This window comes from Ambystoma mexicanum, chromosome 5p (assembly GCF_040938575.1).
Source record: "Ambystoma mexicanum isolate Mex_15411 chromosome 5p, UKY_AmexF1_1, whole genome shotgun sequence".
NCBI classification, from domain to species: Eukaryota; Metazoa; Chordata; class Amphibia; order Caudata; family Ambystomatidae; genus Ambystoma; species Ambystoma mexicanum.
Window position 1 is genome coordinate 206,834,409 of NC_090930.1, and position 14,898 is coordinate 206,849,306.

Consider the following 14,898-nt stretch of genomic DNA (forward strand, 5'->3'; position numbering starts at 1 on the left):
GATGCTGGAGAGAAAACAGCCCAGTTGAAACTGGGAAGGTCGGTCTGAGAGGAAGGAGGTCAACCAGTCCAGAGATAGCGCTGTGATGCCAAGCATTTACCAGGGTAGTATGATTGACTTATCAAAAGCAGAGGAAAGGTTGATAAGGATGCAAACGGTGGGAGAGCTGGAATCGAGATTAGAGAGCAGGTCCTCGCAGGTGTTCAGGAGAGCAGTTTCCATGCCTCTGGCAGCTCTGAAGCCAGACTGGTGGTTGTGGAGACAACCAACAGAGTCAGTGTGGTTGACAAGCTGGGAGATGGACAGCTTCTCCAAGAGTTTGCCCATGGAGTGGAGATAGGGCGGTAGTTTGCCAGACAGGAGGGATCGGCAGAAGGTCTTTTGTTGCACTGCCATGTGCCCTTTTATAGCAGTACAAAATAATAGCTATTCATGGCCTAAGCCCTTTGAGCATGGGTCTTCCCATTTACATGTCATTTATTTGTAAAATTGGCTATGTTGCCATGCAGCTGAAATCTGGACATGCTGAAGCAGCATTTCCCAGACCACTGGCAGGGACAGACCCAGACTGATGATTCTAACTAGCAAAAGCTGTGTACAAGAGCCATGTCTTTGAAACTCTCCTAAAGGGTAAATGCCCACCAATTATGTTCCGATCATTGGCCCGGCTGTACCATGGCTGAGAATCCCTGAATGAATGTAATGGTCTTTAGTAGGTGACTGTCTCCAGAAACCATGGCAACAATATAAGTACAACCATATACCAAAACATACTCAAAAAAAGCAATTTTTCCAATCTCATTTAAGAAATAAAGAAATAAACTAAAAAGAAGTCTTAAAGAGGCAAAGTTCCACCAACATAACTACTGTCAAACCATCACATCTCTTTCTGTACCCTGTCGTCAGTCCTGTTTTTGCCCTCACTGGATTGTATGATAAGAGTTTATCCTACAGGTATTGGAGACCTATATTGAGAAGAGTCAGCTAGGTGGTTTGGCGAGTTAACCGTTTGCTTCAGGTCTCGTACAACCCTCAGTCACAGGTTTGAAATAATCCTGGCAGAGTCGACTCAGACCCTTATCCTTGCATGTCCGATAACGTGGATACCATTGAATTTGGTAATAACACCTATTATCATAGCATTTAGTTGCACGAGAAATCTGCATGAACGACTAACATAGAAGCAGGATCTTATTAAGTTATTTATTTATTTAAACATTTTAAGAGCGCCTTAGTCCCACGGACAAACGGGCAAACGGGCGCCAGGCATCAAACAGAGACAAGGCCTAAGGACAGAGGTGAGAAAAATACTACAACCAAAACACACAGTTGTAAAAGACCACAAAACATGATCATAAAAGAAACATATAAGCCATAAAAGGATCAAAACACTACAGAAGACAAGTAAGAACCTAAAAGAGATAAAACCGCCAATCAAGGCCTAAGTAAAATGGAGGTTTTTAGAGCCTTCTGAAACACAGCCAATGGCAACTCGATCTGCAAATGGGTCAGTAAACGGTTCCAAAGGTCTGAAGCGAGAAAGTTAAAAGGTAGCTTACCCGCTCTCTCCCATTTAAAACGTGCAACCACTGAGGAATTTGAATGACTAGATCTTAGTGTCCTCACATGCTGCTTCACTGACAACCTTCGCTTTAAATAGCTGGGATTTTTACTACACAGGCATTTGTGGGTAATGGTGAGGAGCCTGAACTTTATCCGCTCTCTCTCCAGTAGCCAATTTAGGGCCCATCTGCTCTCGGTAACATCATTCGGACCGATAGCACAACAGCAGAGCGTTCACTTTGACATCTGTGCGGAGCCTGCTGACACAGGTTCGAATCCCAGCAGGACCAAACTCAGTCTTTCATTCTTCCGAGGTCGATAAATGAGCACCCACACACCGTGAGTAATAATAAGGAGCACTCAGATACCTGAGTGTTTGTAGCCCTAAATTATTATTATCATCCCGATGCTTAAGGCAGGCTACTATCCTCACAAAATTATTCTGTATCACCTGCAGTTTAGAAAGATTCTTTTGAGGTGAACTAGCGAATAAAGTAGCACAGTAATCAAGTTGTGCCCCAATAATGGCGCGGGCCAGTGTGGGAGCATTACCTTCAGATATGTTAGGGCGTATCTGGCCCATAAACTGAGGTAATAAGCAGCTGAGGAGCTTACAGAGTTAACCTGATCTTTCATAGATAACCTAGTGTCCAAGTAGACTCCCAGTGTTTTGACCTTTAACAGTAACTATAATTGGCATCCAGCAATAGTGAATCCTTTGCATGTGGCCGGCAATTTTTCAAGCCTTAGGCGGGTGCCCACAAGTATTAACTCTGTTTTAGATTCATTAAGAGCAAGACCATTTTGTGCCATCCAACATTGGACCAAATCAAAAATAGTATTAACCATGGCGGCGTCCACGGTGTAATTATCTGACAATTTTTCCATCATCTGCGAATAATCAGTGTAATTAGTATAGAAAACCACTGCAGCTTAAAGCATTGAGAACAGAGGCTTCATATAAACATTAAAAAAGGGGAGGGACGAGACAGGAGCCTTTTGGTACCCAATTTTGTAGCTGCACAGGGTTAGGAGCCATGTCCGCATTAAAAGCTCTTACAGCCCTCTAAAAAGAAAAATTATAAAATCCAATCGGTAGCATCCTTAGATAAAAGGGCCTCAGATTGCACCCGCCCAAATAAAATCTACTAAGTTAAAAACAGCTGAAAAATCCAATAAAATCAGCAATGAGGTGTGCATCATGTTCACGTAGAGGCTAAAGAGCCAATTCTGTGGTATTGTGGGCACAACAACCAGACTGTTCTTCAATATAGGCTTGAGGATATGCCATACTATAAGAAATATGCACTACAAAAGGCACATTAGTGATAGTGCAATAATTGGTTGCCCTGCCTGGATCCAAAGATACTTTTTTAAATAGAGGGGTAATCCAAGCCTGCTTAATCGTAGCCGGCACATGCACGGATTCAAAGGCTGCATTGATATAATTAGCGATTGGTAGAGCAACATTGACGGCACCGTTTTGTACAACTTTCTCTGGACGTGGGCTCCTGGGCTGCCAGTGGGCTTTAAATTCTGGAGTACTTGTAAGACATCAGTTTCGGTAACTTTCTGGAAATTGAATAACGGCACTGTAGCAGATACAGCCTTGTTCCTGTGTTTGCAATGACAGCTTTTTGACATCAACCGCCATTTTTAGATTAGCTACCTTCTTCATAAGTGCCTGCTGTATAGCAGTACTCCAGTTTAAGAGCTTCACAACATGCTGCTCTGGCACCACATTTGGCTTTTCCAGTTTCTTCAGGATTTTGAATAATTTCTAGTGCCAGAGCTAGTATTGCATATACGCTCATCATAAGAGCACTTCTTTGCTTGCATGATGGCTTTTTTATACTGACTTGCAGCTTGCTTGTATACGTCCTTGTCTGCTTCTGTTGGCATAGCCTGGCATTGCCTATAAGCCTTGTTCTTCGCAGACCTTAAACTCCTTGGTTCTTGATTATACCGCATCTGAGCCGTAGAAGCTCCCCCTGTATGATTACTCAATCTTAATAGGGCCATACTGTCAACGGCATTGGATGAACATTGAGTATAACAGGCGACTAAGTCATCTGTATACCCCTGAGATGTTATGTTCGACAAAGGTGCCAAAAACGGTACAATAGCAGTAGGAGTAAATTTACTTAGACTGCGCTTAGGCACCAAAACATTAGTTGGATACGAGCAACGCTGTAAATCCGGGATTGGTAAAGCAAAGTGTAGAGAGATTAAATGGTCTGACCACGGACAGGCTTTAATCTCCTATATGTTCACCACTAAACCCGAAGAGCATAGCCAACCCAGGATATGTCCATCTATATGGGTAGGTTCCTTATTAGCCTGCTCGAACCCCAGTCCTTCTAAAGATTGATTAACCAAAAAGGCTGCACCATCCTGCGGGTCGTTAAACCACAAGTTGAAATCTCCCAGAAGAATACATTTGTAATCTGATTTCAGAAAGCGTTGACAGGGAGCTATCATTTGTTCTTCGAATAATGGCATAGCTCAAGGGTGTCTGTAAAGTATAATAAAATTATAGGTCATGCATGGGTTAGCCAGCAACTTAATTGCAAGTATGTCAAAGGATCTGCCCAGGCCCCTGCATTATTTACTCCCGGGCAGAGTCAACATGCCCCTGTTACTATAGCCGAGTTGTCTGCAGGGGATATAAGGATTTATTTTCTCCCTTAGGTATGTCGGGCATTTCCATGAATTCATCTGTGTGTCAAATACGTACTTTGAACTGTATTCTGGCTGACACTGGTAACCAATGTAGATTTCCTCTGGCCCTGGTATTATGTTCCCTCATGGGGATGTCATAGATGTCATGTACAGCTTCGTTCTCTATAATCTGTAGTTTTTTTATACTGCACATATTTGCGCCCGCCAGGAGGGCATTGCAGTAACCAATACTGGGCATCATGATTGCTCTTGTCAAAGTCATCCTCTTTTTTGGGATAGGAGTGGTTTGTCCTGCCGCAGTACTTACAGATGGTATTGAGTACTGGTGATTACACTGCCCACATGTGCCTCTGAGCTCACTGCAGCATTCCTCTATACCCCCAGTGTTTTAACATTGTCTTGAATTTTAATGTGGTTGTTTCTGATATTCATGTGGGAGTATTCCGGACCAAGTTTGGATCTAGCTGGTGTCGAGCCAAAAATCATCAATGGGTTCAGGAACATTGCATTTTGAGTCATCCAGCCATTGATCAGGCTGTAAATGCGATTGCGCTGCGCCAAATCATGCTCACGGTTTCCACACAGCTCCATAAGGAGCTGCGTGTCATCGGCATAGTTTGAGAAATGTAAATTCAAGGCCATCAGGAGATCACAGAGGAGCTTGATATACAAGTTAAAGAATGTGGGGCTAGGCAGGCTCCCTGAGGGAACACCACCGTATACAGCCTCGGGTGCTGAAATTGCCTCTCCCGAACCCACTCGTGATTTCCTATTTCCAAGGAAGGGGCCGATCCATTTAGTTGTTTCTCCGGAGCGTTGCCCGAAAGTTCGTAGACAATCCAGGAGAGGAGAATGCTCCAGCAGATAGAAGGCGGCGCATAAATCCAATAGTATCAGTGAGGCTGATTTCCCTTTGTCCATAGTGCTTAGCATTTGGGTTTGTAGATCAATTAATGCTGTCTCCGTCCCGTGAAAGGCCCGGAAACCAGATTGCTTTTGATGAAGAACATTAGACCTTCCCAGATGTTGTCGAAACTGCATGTTGGCAATTTGGTCTATAACTTTTAGCAAGGATAGTGTGTTGGTGATTGGGCTCTGGTTGCTCGGTTTGTTTTGGTCTGGGCCAAGCTTCCCAGGAAGAGGGGCGACTACCACCTCTTTGAGACTATCCGACACGTTCCCGTGACTGAAGGAGGAATTTACGAAGCGCACTAAGCACGGGCCACATAGTCATGGAAGAGGGGAACAGATTGGAGTGACCAGGAGACATGAATAGCATGAAGCGTGGGTGAGGCAGCCAGAGGCGAGTGAGTACTATTGAGGTATGGGCAGGGAAAGGAGGTTGATGGCATCCTGACAGCTATAAAGAGCCATCACCATTGCAGTGATGTGTGCTCCTCAGAAGGCCTGAATTCTGATTCGCTGTTAGGACTCCCTCCAGAGACACATTGTAGATTGCCCAATCGTCTCACAAAACAATGCGTTCCAGGGTTATCATTTCCTTAACCTCATGGTTTTACTGCTGCCTGGTCTGGAAACCAAACTGGACATGAAATATTATCCAACTTTCCCATTAGAGAAAATGATTTAACTGTGTTTCCATTTCTTTGAATTTGTCAAACGAACCGGAGTGCTGGTAACAGTTCTTGTGTGCACCGCACAGCCTGGACACTGGGCATCAAAATGTGGGGCCATTTCGGCACTCATTGCTTCACTTGTTGGAAAATAGTTTTCTGATGTAGCCTCATTTAAAGTCAAAAAAAGATAAAAGTGTATGGTATTTTGGGGTGCGATTCTGCCTCCTAATCATTTAGTATTTTTAAAGTACTACATGGGGCAAAGCCTGAAATGATGTGGATGGAAACACATGCAGTATTTGAAGCAACACATCTTCGCCCTGCCCCGATGAGCCACCTAGTGGGCGGGGCTGCGCGAGGGTTGGCATTCCTGTGTCCGGATTGAGAGGGTGTGAGGGTGCCATTCCAAAAGCACAAAGGAAAAAGAAAAGGAATAGTTTGAGCGAATAAATGGGAACGTTGATTCTTAAAACATTGTAATGGAATACGGTGTTGCGAAATTCACTAATAATAATAACTTGTTATTTAATAGCGCTTTTATGCCAAGCGCTATACATAGAACATTTGTATATACATGTATTATTACACAATCGAAATTGGTACTCTTTGTATGGATCTCGGAAGGATGAAAGGCTTAATCCACCTTGCCAAGATTGGATCCTTCGACCTGCAGATCACACACAGATTGCAGCAGCGAGCGCTTCATCCACTGAGCTATCTTACCAGCTATTGCTGTTCTACCGGCTGATACTACTCCCAATGGGAATGTGAGTCACTGTTTGAAGAAATGCAAAGTCCCTATCTTCCAATAGCAGGCAGTGCTGACTGAGACGTGTTTAGTGTCAGCTGTACTTCTCTAGGATATCAACCCATATTTCTATTTATTTATGAGTGTCATAGTTTTTACAAACTTTTCACACAAACATTTTCAAAGTAAATTTAACATTTCAAATTTTCTATGAATTACATCGAAATCAAATCTAGAAATCTGTCCTAATATCATACTAAAAGCCTTTTTAAATAATCAATAACAGCAATACTTGGAGAGGTTTGCCAACAATTAAAAATTCTTAACGAGAAACCATCCCAATTTAAAACATCACTCTTCGGTTCGGGAGGACAGCTCAGGGGCAACGTGTTCGCCTTGGAAACAGAACAGCACAGGCTCGACTGCTAGGTCCGCACTTAAAAGCCTGTGGGTATTAAGCGTGTTATAAATAACCAATTACAATCTACACAATAATCTGCCTTCGTACCTCTCATAATACAGTGCATTCAATAAAGAGATGCTTTAAGCCGTCCACCACAACATTACAGTACCGGCACAGTCTCTCATTTTTGGTATGCCCTCTCTGGCACCAACTGCATCTTTAGTTGGGAACACATTCATTTTAAAACGTAAAATCGGATTTCTAAAAAGTCCATGAGGGGAAGGGGTGTTGCTAGGTCTGGAAAAGAGGCGGGGCTACGCTGATGCCAGGACTGTCGGGACTGGACTGGGGGCTAGCTGGCCTTTTGGTTGTACCCCCTGAGCTTCTATCCGGGGCTACAACCAAAACATCCGAGGCTATAGCCCCGTTCGCATCCCCCCCCTCACCAACGCTCACACAAATATGGCGAAATTCTATTAAAAGGCCTACTGTTCCATTTAAAATGCTCATATATAGGATAGGTAGCTAAGAGCTCTTGGCTCCTAACCCAGTGTAGTACATACACCTTCTTTTTGGTCTTACTTGGAAGCAAGCAAAACTGATATTTCACCAACCTACATTTGGAAGAACGCTGTTACATCACCAATAGCAATGTAGTTAGACCAGTTTGGCTTTCTAATTGGACTTCCGGTTTCCATCATCCTAATCCCTTTCCCTGCCCACTCAGACTTCACTCATCTGCACCTATTTGGGGAGAACGCACGCAAGTTCCACACAGCCTATCTTCTTCTCAATGTTTTGATTTGAAAAGGAAAAGTAATTACTGGCGCAATGTACCTTTATGCATTAGACTGGGAGATTGATGTCACTTTTAGGCTGTAATTTAGCACTTTGAACCTGGACCTGTTGAGGCAACGGCAGACGGGCAGGCGCATTTCATACGGTCACAGCGACTGCTCACTCGGAAAGTACCCGGTGTGCTTGAGCTTATTGCAAATAGCCTTGGCCTTAAACCATTATTTATTCTTTCCCACTGAGGCCTGCGGGTTCCTTCCGGACTTGGGCGTGGCTACTTGCGGATGTTGGACCAGGGATGGCCCATCTGCTCTGAAGCAGGAGGGGAAATGTGTTTTCCGCTTATAAACAAATGTGTAGTACAATTAGCCATTCAGTGTAGCAGTGGCCACCAGATGACTCTGGTGCTAGCGAACAGGATGTGGTAGCGCATCCGGGTACCCTGCGTGAAAAAATGTTGCACCCTGCACATTTAAAAAAACATTCGGATTTACAAATGGCACGGCCTGTGAAATAGGTAAAAAGGCAAAGCACCACTCCCCTGCACCTTTTGAGAACAGGCACAGGGGGTTGTGCAATTCAGGAGGGCCATAGCAGACCCTTTATTGCATCTTTTTAAAAGTGGCACATCAGGGTATCAGCCACTGCAGCTCCACTCACATTTAGAGGCTCCAAACATGGGTGGAAATGCCTTTGTCACACATTTCGTAATAGGGCGGGAGGCTTTTGGAGCCTGTCACAGTGAAAGGCCCTGGGAGCCACTCCTGCATTAGTGACCGGGGCATAGACCTGTATGCAAGGGGGCTGGTTGTGGCACCATTTGCACTGGCACACAACACGCTAAGAAATAAGTAGGTCACCTTTGTGAGTATGGTGGCCTGCGCATGTCTTAGATTAGCAAAGTAAATCCCATCCTCTCAATTTCGTATTACTTTTTACATTTATTTATTTATTTTTGGCATTTGTAGAGCGCACTACAGCCCACTGTCATCGAGGCGCTGTTACAGGAGTGTATGAAGTCTTGATTCAGGGTTACAGCAACGCTGCCCAAAAAAATGACTTAGTACATGTTGCTTAGTTACAAATACAAAGATACATGCAGCTTGGTTGCAAGTACAGAGATGCATACAGGGGGTACAGGTGTAGTGTCAAACAAAGAGCCTGGTTTTGATGGGTTTCTGGAAGGCTGCATGAGAGTCAATCAACCTGATATGAGAAGAGAGGGCGTTCCAAAAAGTGGGGGCCATAGTTGGGATGCTGGTACCACCCGCACAAACTCTGCGGGTTTTGGGAACAGTGATCCTGTTGGAATATGCTGCTCTGGTTGGCCTGGATGGAGTGGGTTTGGAAATCCTTTTGACCTAATTCTTTGTGAATCCGAGCACACTAGTGACTAACAATCTAGGGTGTTTTTACTTTTCATGTTCTCTGGGGGTTGCCCAGAGTGATGCCAGAGGTTACCATTAACTCTAAACCTTCCAGTCATCAGCTCCTTTGTTTTGCTTTAGTCACCCCGACTGGGGCGGGTATGTCCAGATGTGAGTCCGGAGCCTGCTGGGCCTAGAGACCCAAGCTACTCCTCACTGATGATGCCAAAAGAGGCCGAAACATGTTTGGGGGTGGTTGTGGCAAGGCTGGACTGGGAACTAAAACAGGCCCTACAAATAATGTTCTAAGTGGCCGGATATTACACATTTTCAGCAAGCCAACCCCTTTTCCTATGAGAATATGTGGAAATAAAATAGGTCACCACATAAAAGAGGCCCAGGGGGCAGAGGCCCACTGAGAAATCTCCAGAGTTCCCTATAGGCCAGTCCACCTCTGGATTGTGGTCTTGCGCAGAAAGGATGTGACCTAGCAGCTCCGGCCGGACTGCCCATTTACGGGTGGGACCAAACCTGATTTGCATATGTCTTTCCCCTTCCTGTAATGGCTTGGCAGGCAGACAAATGATGATCTGGAGGGTCTCTCAGAGCGATGCCCGAGGGTAAAATGAATAACAAGCCTCCCAGCCATCACCTCCTTTGTTTTGCTCAAAGCAAGATATATCAAGGAGCTGGGTGCCTTTTCAAAACCCGTCGAGCCACCCAACCAGTTATACAGGAATTAATGCGATGAAACACTGCACGTTTCATTTATTTTGTCTTCTGCACTCCTCGTGCCAGGTAATCCCGACCAAAGGCATCTTTCCAATTAAAAAGAACAACGCTGAGAAGGGAGGGCATCGTTCAGCGCTGGCATGTTGAGAGGGGCCCCAGGATGCATACAGACTGCTACCAGCCCCAGCTCCCACCCCGAGGAACCTAATGTATCATAGTGGCTCTCTCTTTGATTTCCTGTGTGATTTTCCAACTACTGCAGTTAGATCCCCCAGGCCTCCTAGTACTTGACTACTACTCCCTCACAATACCTGATCTTCTCTGCTTTCCTGCCCGTCTGCTCTCTCCCATCTACTATTTTGGTCCATTTTGATAGCAATCGCTCCTCTTGCTTGTCTCTTGAATACATGTCCTCTTTTGCCATCTGCATCCTTCCCCGCTCGCGCCTCAGGGGTGACGTTGGGTGGGACTCATCCACAAACCCTGTGCACCCTGCCATAGCACTGCAAGCTTTGCCTCATGCTCTGGGGGAGTAACAGCTGAGGGTGGACTACGGGCCTCTGGTGGCTTTCTTATCTGCAACTGACTCGACTTGGAGCAGGGTCACATCAAGTTTCCCAAAGATGCTGCGTAAGCATAGTGGAGGCCTGCTGGCGGGGGAACAGAAGGACCTGGGGCAAAATGATACAACCACAAACCCCATCTCATGGTCAATGTATTTGTGGCCTACACCTAAAATCCTCTCCTTCTGAGGCACTTCAATCCAAACCCAAATTGATCACAGGCCATATCTAAACAGCTAATTGTTGATCTGACTGACCATCCCTCCAGGCCCACGATGGCCAACCAGCGCAAACTCAACAAGCCTACCTTGATAAATGCTACCTCAGATAAAGGGGAGAGGCACGAAGTCAGCACCGAAGCACAGATTCACACAACCATGGCCCAGGATCAATTTCCTGCCACCTTAGCCACAGAATTGTATCTCCAGATCCTCCTACAAGAGATCAAAAATGAAATAAAGTCAAGCACAGCAGAGCTAAGCCAGAAAATCACAGCATTAGATAAGCAAGTCTTTGGTCTCGAATACCATGTCAATGAGCTTGAAACCCTTTGCCTGTGCTCCATTCTATGAACTTGCCGACGTGACTTTTAGGGTGGAGTCGTTGGAAGCCTTAGCAGAACAAATCCTAGCGAAACAAGTGGATATGGAATCTGCAACGGGGGAATAATATCTGGGTCAGGAGCATAGCAACCCATATCCAGGACTCAGAGCGCGAGAACGTTACCCTAGGACTCAAGTCTATCCTCGCACTTCCTGTCAACAAATGTATTGCACTGGATCAAACCCATCGAGTATAGGCAGCTTTCCAGAAGTCCAAAACCTGACACCTAATGTTCTCACTAGGATCCATTACTTCAAGGGTAAAGAGGTGATTCTCATCTTATCACGTGCCAAAGGTGAGCTGTGTTATAAGGATGTTAAGATCCAGCTGTTCCAAGATGTAGCCCCAGCTACAATGGCAAACTGGCCTTCATCCAAAGCAGAGATTGCTTGGTTGAGAGACAGGCCTGTCAAATACGGCTGGGGCTTTGCCTGCTCCCTCCAATTTACCTGGAACAAAGTCTGAGTGCTTTCCGATCTGAGTGAAGCGGAACCTCTACTGAACCAAGGACAGTGACATACAACCCTCCCGAGCATACTCCCACTCTGCTTGAAAGATGGATGTCTGCCAGCCGGGGCCATCACTATTTAACCACCAGTATCCGCACACTGGGTTATCCGGAGTCGTTCCGTGGCTCTATCCCTATTCGATATGCTCGGATTGTATTGTTATTTTCAATATGATACTTTCACTTGTGAATGCGCGTCCCAAAAAATGCCCCATTCGGATAGTTATTGATGTAGTTCCTGGCCCCTTATGGCTTCAAGTTACACTTTTGTTTTATTGTGTTGGGAATTTTCGTTACCCCTTTTTCTTTTGGGTTTGGTTCTCACTTCCCAGCAGCCAGATACTTCCAAACTATGGGACACTTCAAATAGGCACAGTTCCCATCTCCAGCACTCCCTCGCTCTCATATGTCTGTATTAGCTGACCCTGGGGCTCCAACCTCTGCCCCAATAACCACCATTAATGTCCAGGAGTGGAACTCTCTGAGAAAGAGAAAGGGGACTCTTCAGCTCCTATGCCAGATAGTGAAGGGAATAGTTCTTATTCAGGAAACCCATCTGACATGGGTAGATGAACACTGTCTTAGAAACCCTCACTTCCCAAGCAATATGTTGCATCTCATAGCTCTAAGACGAGGGTGTTGTGATTCTAATATCTATGGACTTATCACTTACCAATTGGGGGAGTGGTGAGAGGGTTGGTAGGGTTGGTAGGTCTACTCCCAGATAATGTTGTAAATAATGGTCTAAAAGGGTGCATTTTGCGGTAAAAATTTCAGGTAAATGAGGTTCAAAAATACATGCAATTTATAATCTGTTCTGCAGGAGCACATGGAAAACGCCATTAAATACCATGCCAGCAACAGTACACACCCAAAACAAAGGGATGATATCTGGAAAAGATTTGAATCAATCATACGCAAGCGTATATCTCTGGGCAAACCTACAGAACATTGTTTTTTAAACCTGCGAAACTGTTACAGAAGGGGAAAGACCATATGCACATCAGAGCTGTTCTGTCCAAAAGGGGCAGACCAGTCTGAACCACTAGATCCCATCCCTCCTTCACAGAACCAGAAGCCATACATGTGTCAGGCTCAGAGGCCATCGCCACTGAGGTATAGCTTGGGTGTCGAGTGTTGCCCAGAGCAATGCCCAGTGGTTTAGATTCATTCCAAACCTTCCAGCCGTCACCTTGCTGGTTTACCAAAGGAGTATTTTGCAGCACATTTTCATGCTGGATGTGTCTAAAGAAAAATCATGAGGCTCCTCTGCCAGCATTTTCATGCTGCCGGTGCCCAACAACATATTCCAATATTTCCATGTAGAGCACGTGTTCATATTGCCTTTGCCCAATATATGCCAATATTACCACTGTGAAAAGAAAACATAGGCAAGCTGGTTGCACCCAATAAATGCCTATATGCCATGTAAAAATAAATGTTAACACTGGCCGTGCCCAGCATACCATTGTAAAAACACATTATGCTGCCTGTACCCAGGATATGCCAGCACAACACTCTAAATACATATTTTAACGCTGTCATTACCCTATACTTGCCACTGATGCCCTGTAAAACATGTTGTAATGCAGCCACTGCCTGATATAGTATAGAATTGCCTCATGAACACCTCACGAAGCCAGGACCCAATATACACCATAGAAAAACACATTTTCATGGTCTCAGGGCTGGACTGGCCTATAGGGAACTCTGAAGATTTCCCGGTAGGCCTGGCACTCTGGACTTGTTTTGTGTGGTATTTCCACATTTTCCCATAGTGAAAGGGTTAGGATTGCTGAAAATGTGTAATATGGGGCAACTTTCTTAACCCTTTCCAGAGCCTCTTTTGGTTCTCAGTCCACCCCTGCATGGTCTCCATGCCTGCCCCCCAAATGCGGACAGTCATATACAATCAAACACACACAGTCACCCAGACACACAACAGTCACTCAAGATGCCACTTTTTTTTTTTAACTGACCGTTTCATCATCACTTCTACATTTATTTTCCTGCTGCGTCCTTCATTACAGATGAGCATCTGATAGCAGACACCGATGACCACGGTAGCTCCAATGCGCTTGACAAGTACGCACCATTGAAAACTATCCGGCCCGCCCGATTAACCCTCCCAGGAAATCAAGAAAAGACTCTGGAAGGAAGCTAGAAGTAATCGAGCCAAACCAAGTACTCTAACTGGAAACAACCACCCAAAATAAGCCCTATGTTACCTGCCTTAACTAAACATCATGTGAATGGGTTGGTATCTGATTGATCCTGTACTAGAATTAGCTATGTGTCCTGAAGATGGCTCTGTAAACCGTGAGCACGAGTGACAGTGTACCACGACCAAAGAGCCGAAACACATGTCGACTTGAGAAAGAAAGCCTAACTTAATGGTCTTCTGTTTTGTGCTCCTCAAACAAAAAAAAGACACTGAATAATAGCACAGCATTTAAAAACTGTATCACTATAAAATCAGTGTGCAGTAAGAGATATCTGTTGCAAAACAAGATTACAACTAGTGACTCAAATTTAATAGTGTTTTTGCCTGTCTTAGCATCGTGCTGTTGTGTCAAGAAGTACTACGCAAAATCACAGTGTGCTAACCCCGAGTCACAAATGTATGCGTTAAAGGTTTTATTGCAAGCAGTGATGCGTAACGACTATTTGTCTTCGAAATACTGTCAATGTTGATTTCTTTGTGGTGTTTGGTTAAGCCGATTTTTACGGCCCATCTTGTACCCTGGATATGCGTTTTTCTTAAATAAATGAGTGACTTGAGAGTTCTCGGTCTTCACTCTCTCTCTCTAGCTGGATGCACTAGAAGCAGCACACAGTGGTGCAGTTTAGACGGTGTGGGCAATTCTTTCCACTCCTATAATGAGGGAGGGGTAACCATTCTCCTATAGACAGATGTTTGTCATGAATCAAACCCTGCAGGATAGATTTCCCACGCAAACATGTTTCAAATGTTTAACATTATTAATGCCTCCTGTTATATTTTAGAAAATGGAAGCACTTCCATATGCGTGGGGACGCTGTCTAGTCAGAGGATGTAAGTTAGCTTTCCCCGGGTATTAAGAATGCATTGGAGACAGAAAAAGGCAGTGCTCCCGTGAAGGACAAAGGACCCTTCGCAAGCACAATAACAAAGGTCTCCATCCCTCTGCTGTCTCTATTTCTCCCATGACCATGAGGGGTCTGCTTTTCAGCTGAGGGCCCGATTCAGAGGTCTGTGTAAAAATAGAAATGTGACGTTCCCAGTAGGAACAGCACTTTTCTTGAAATGCATCATTGTCTGAAAAAGAAACAATGTGGTGTACGGACATGATAGCCTCAGTTTTAACATGTTCCTGA

The 14,898-nt window shown here is 44.8% G+C and overlaps 1 protein-coding gene across 3 annotated transcripts in view; it reads left to right on the plus strand.

Moving 5' to 3' along the window:
- LOC138480861 (synaptotagmin-like protein 2) overlaps positions 1-14,898 on the plus strand; it is a 749,121-nt gene that overhangs the window by 421,706 nt on the left and 312,517 nt on the right. The window lies entirely within an intron of this gene.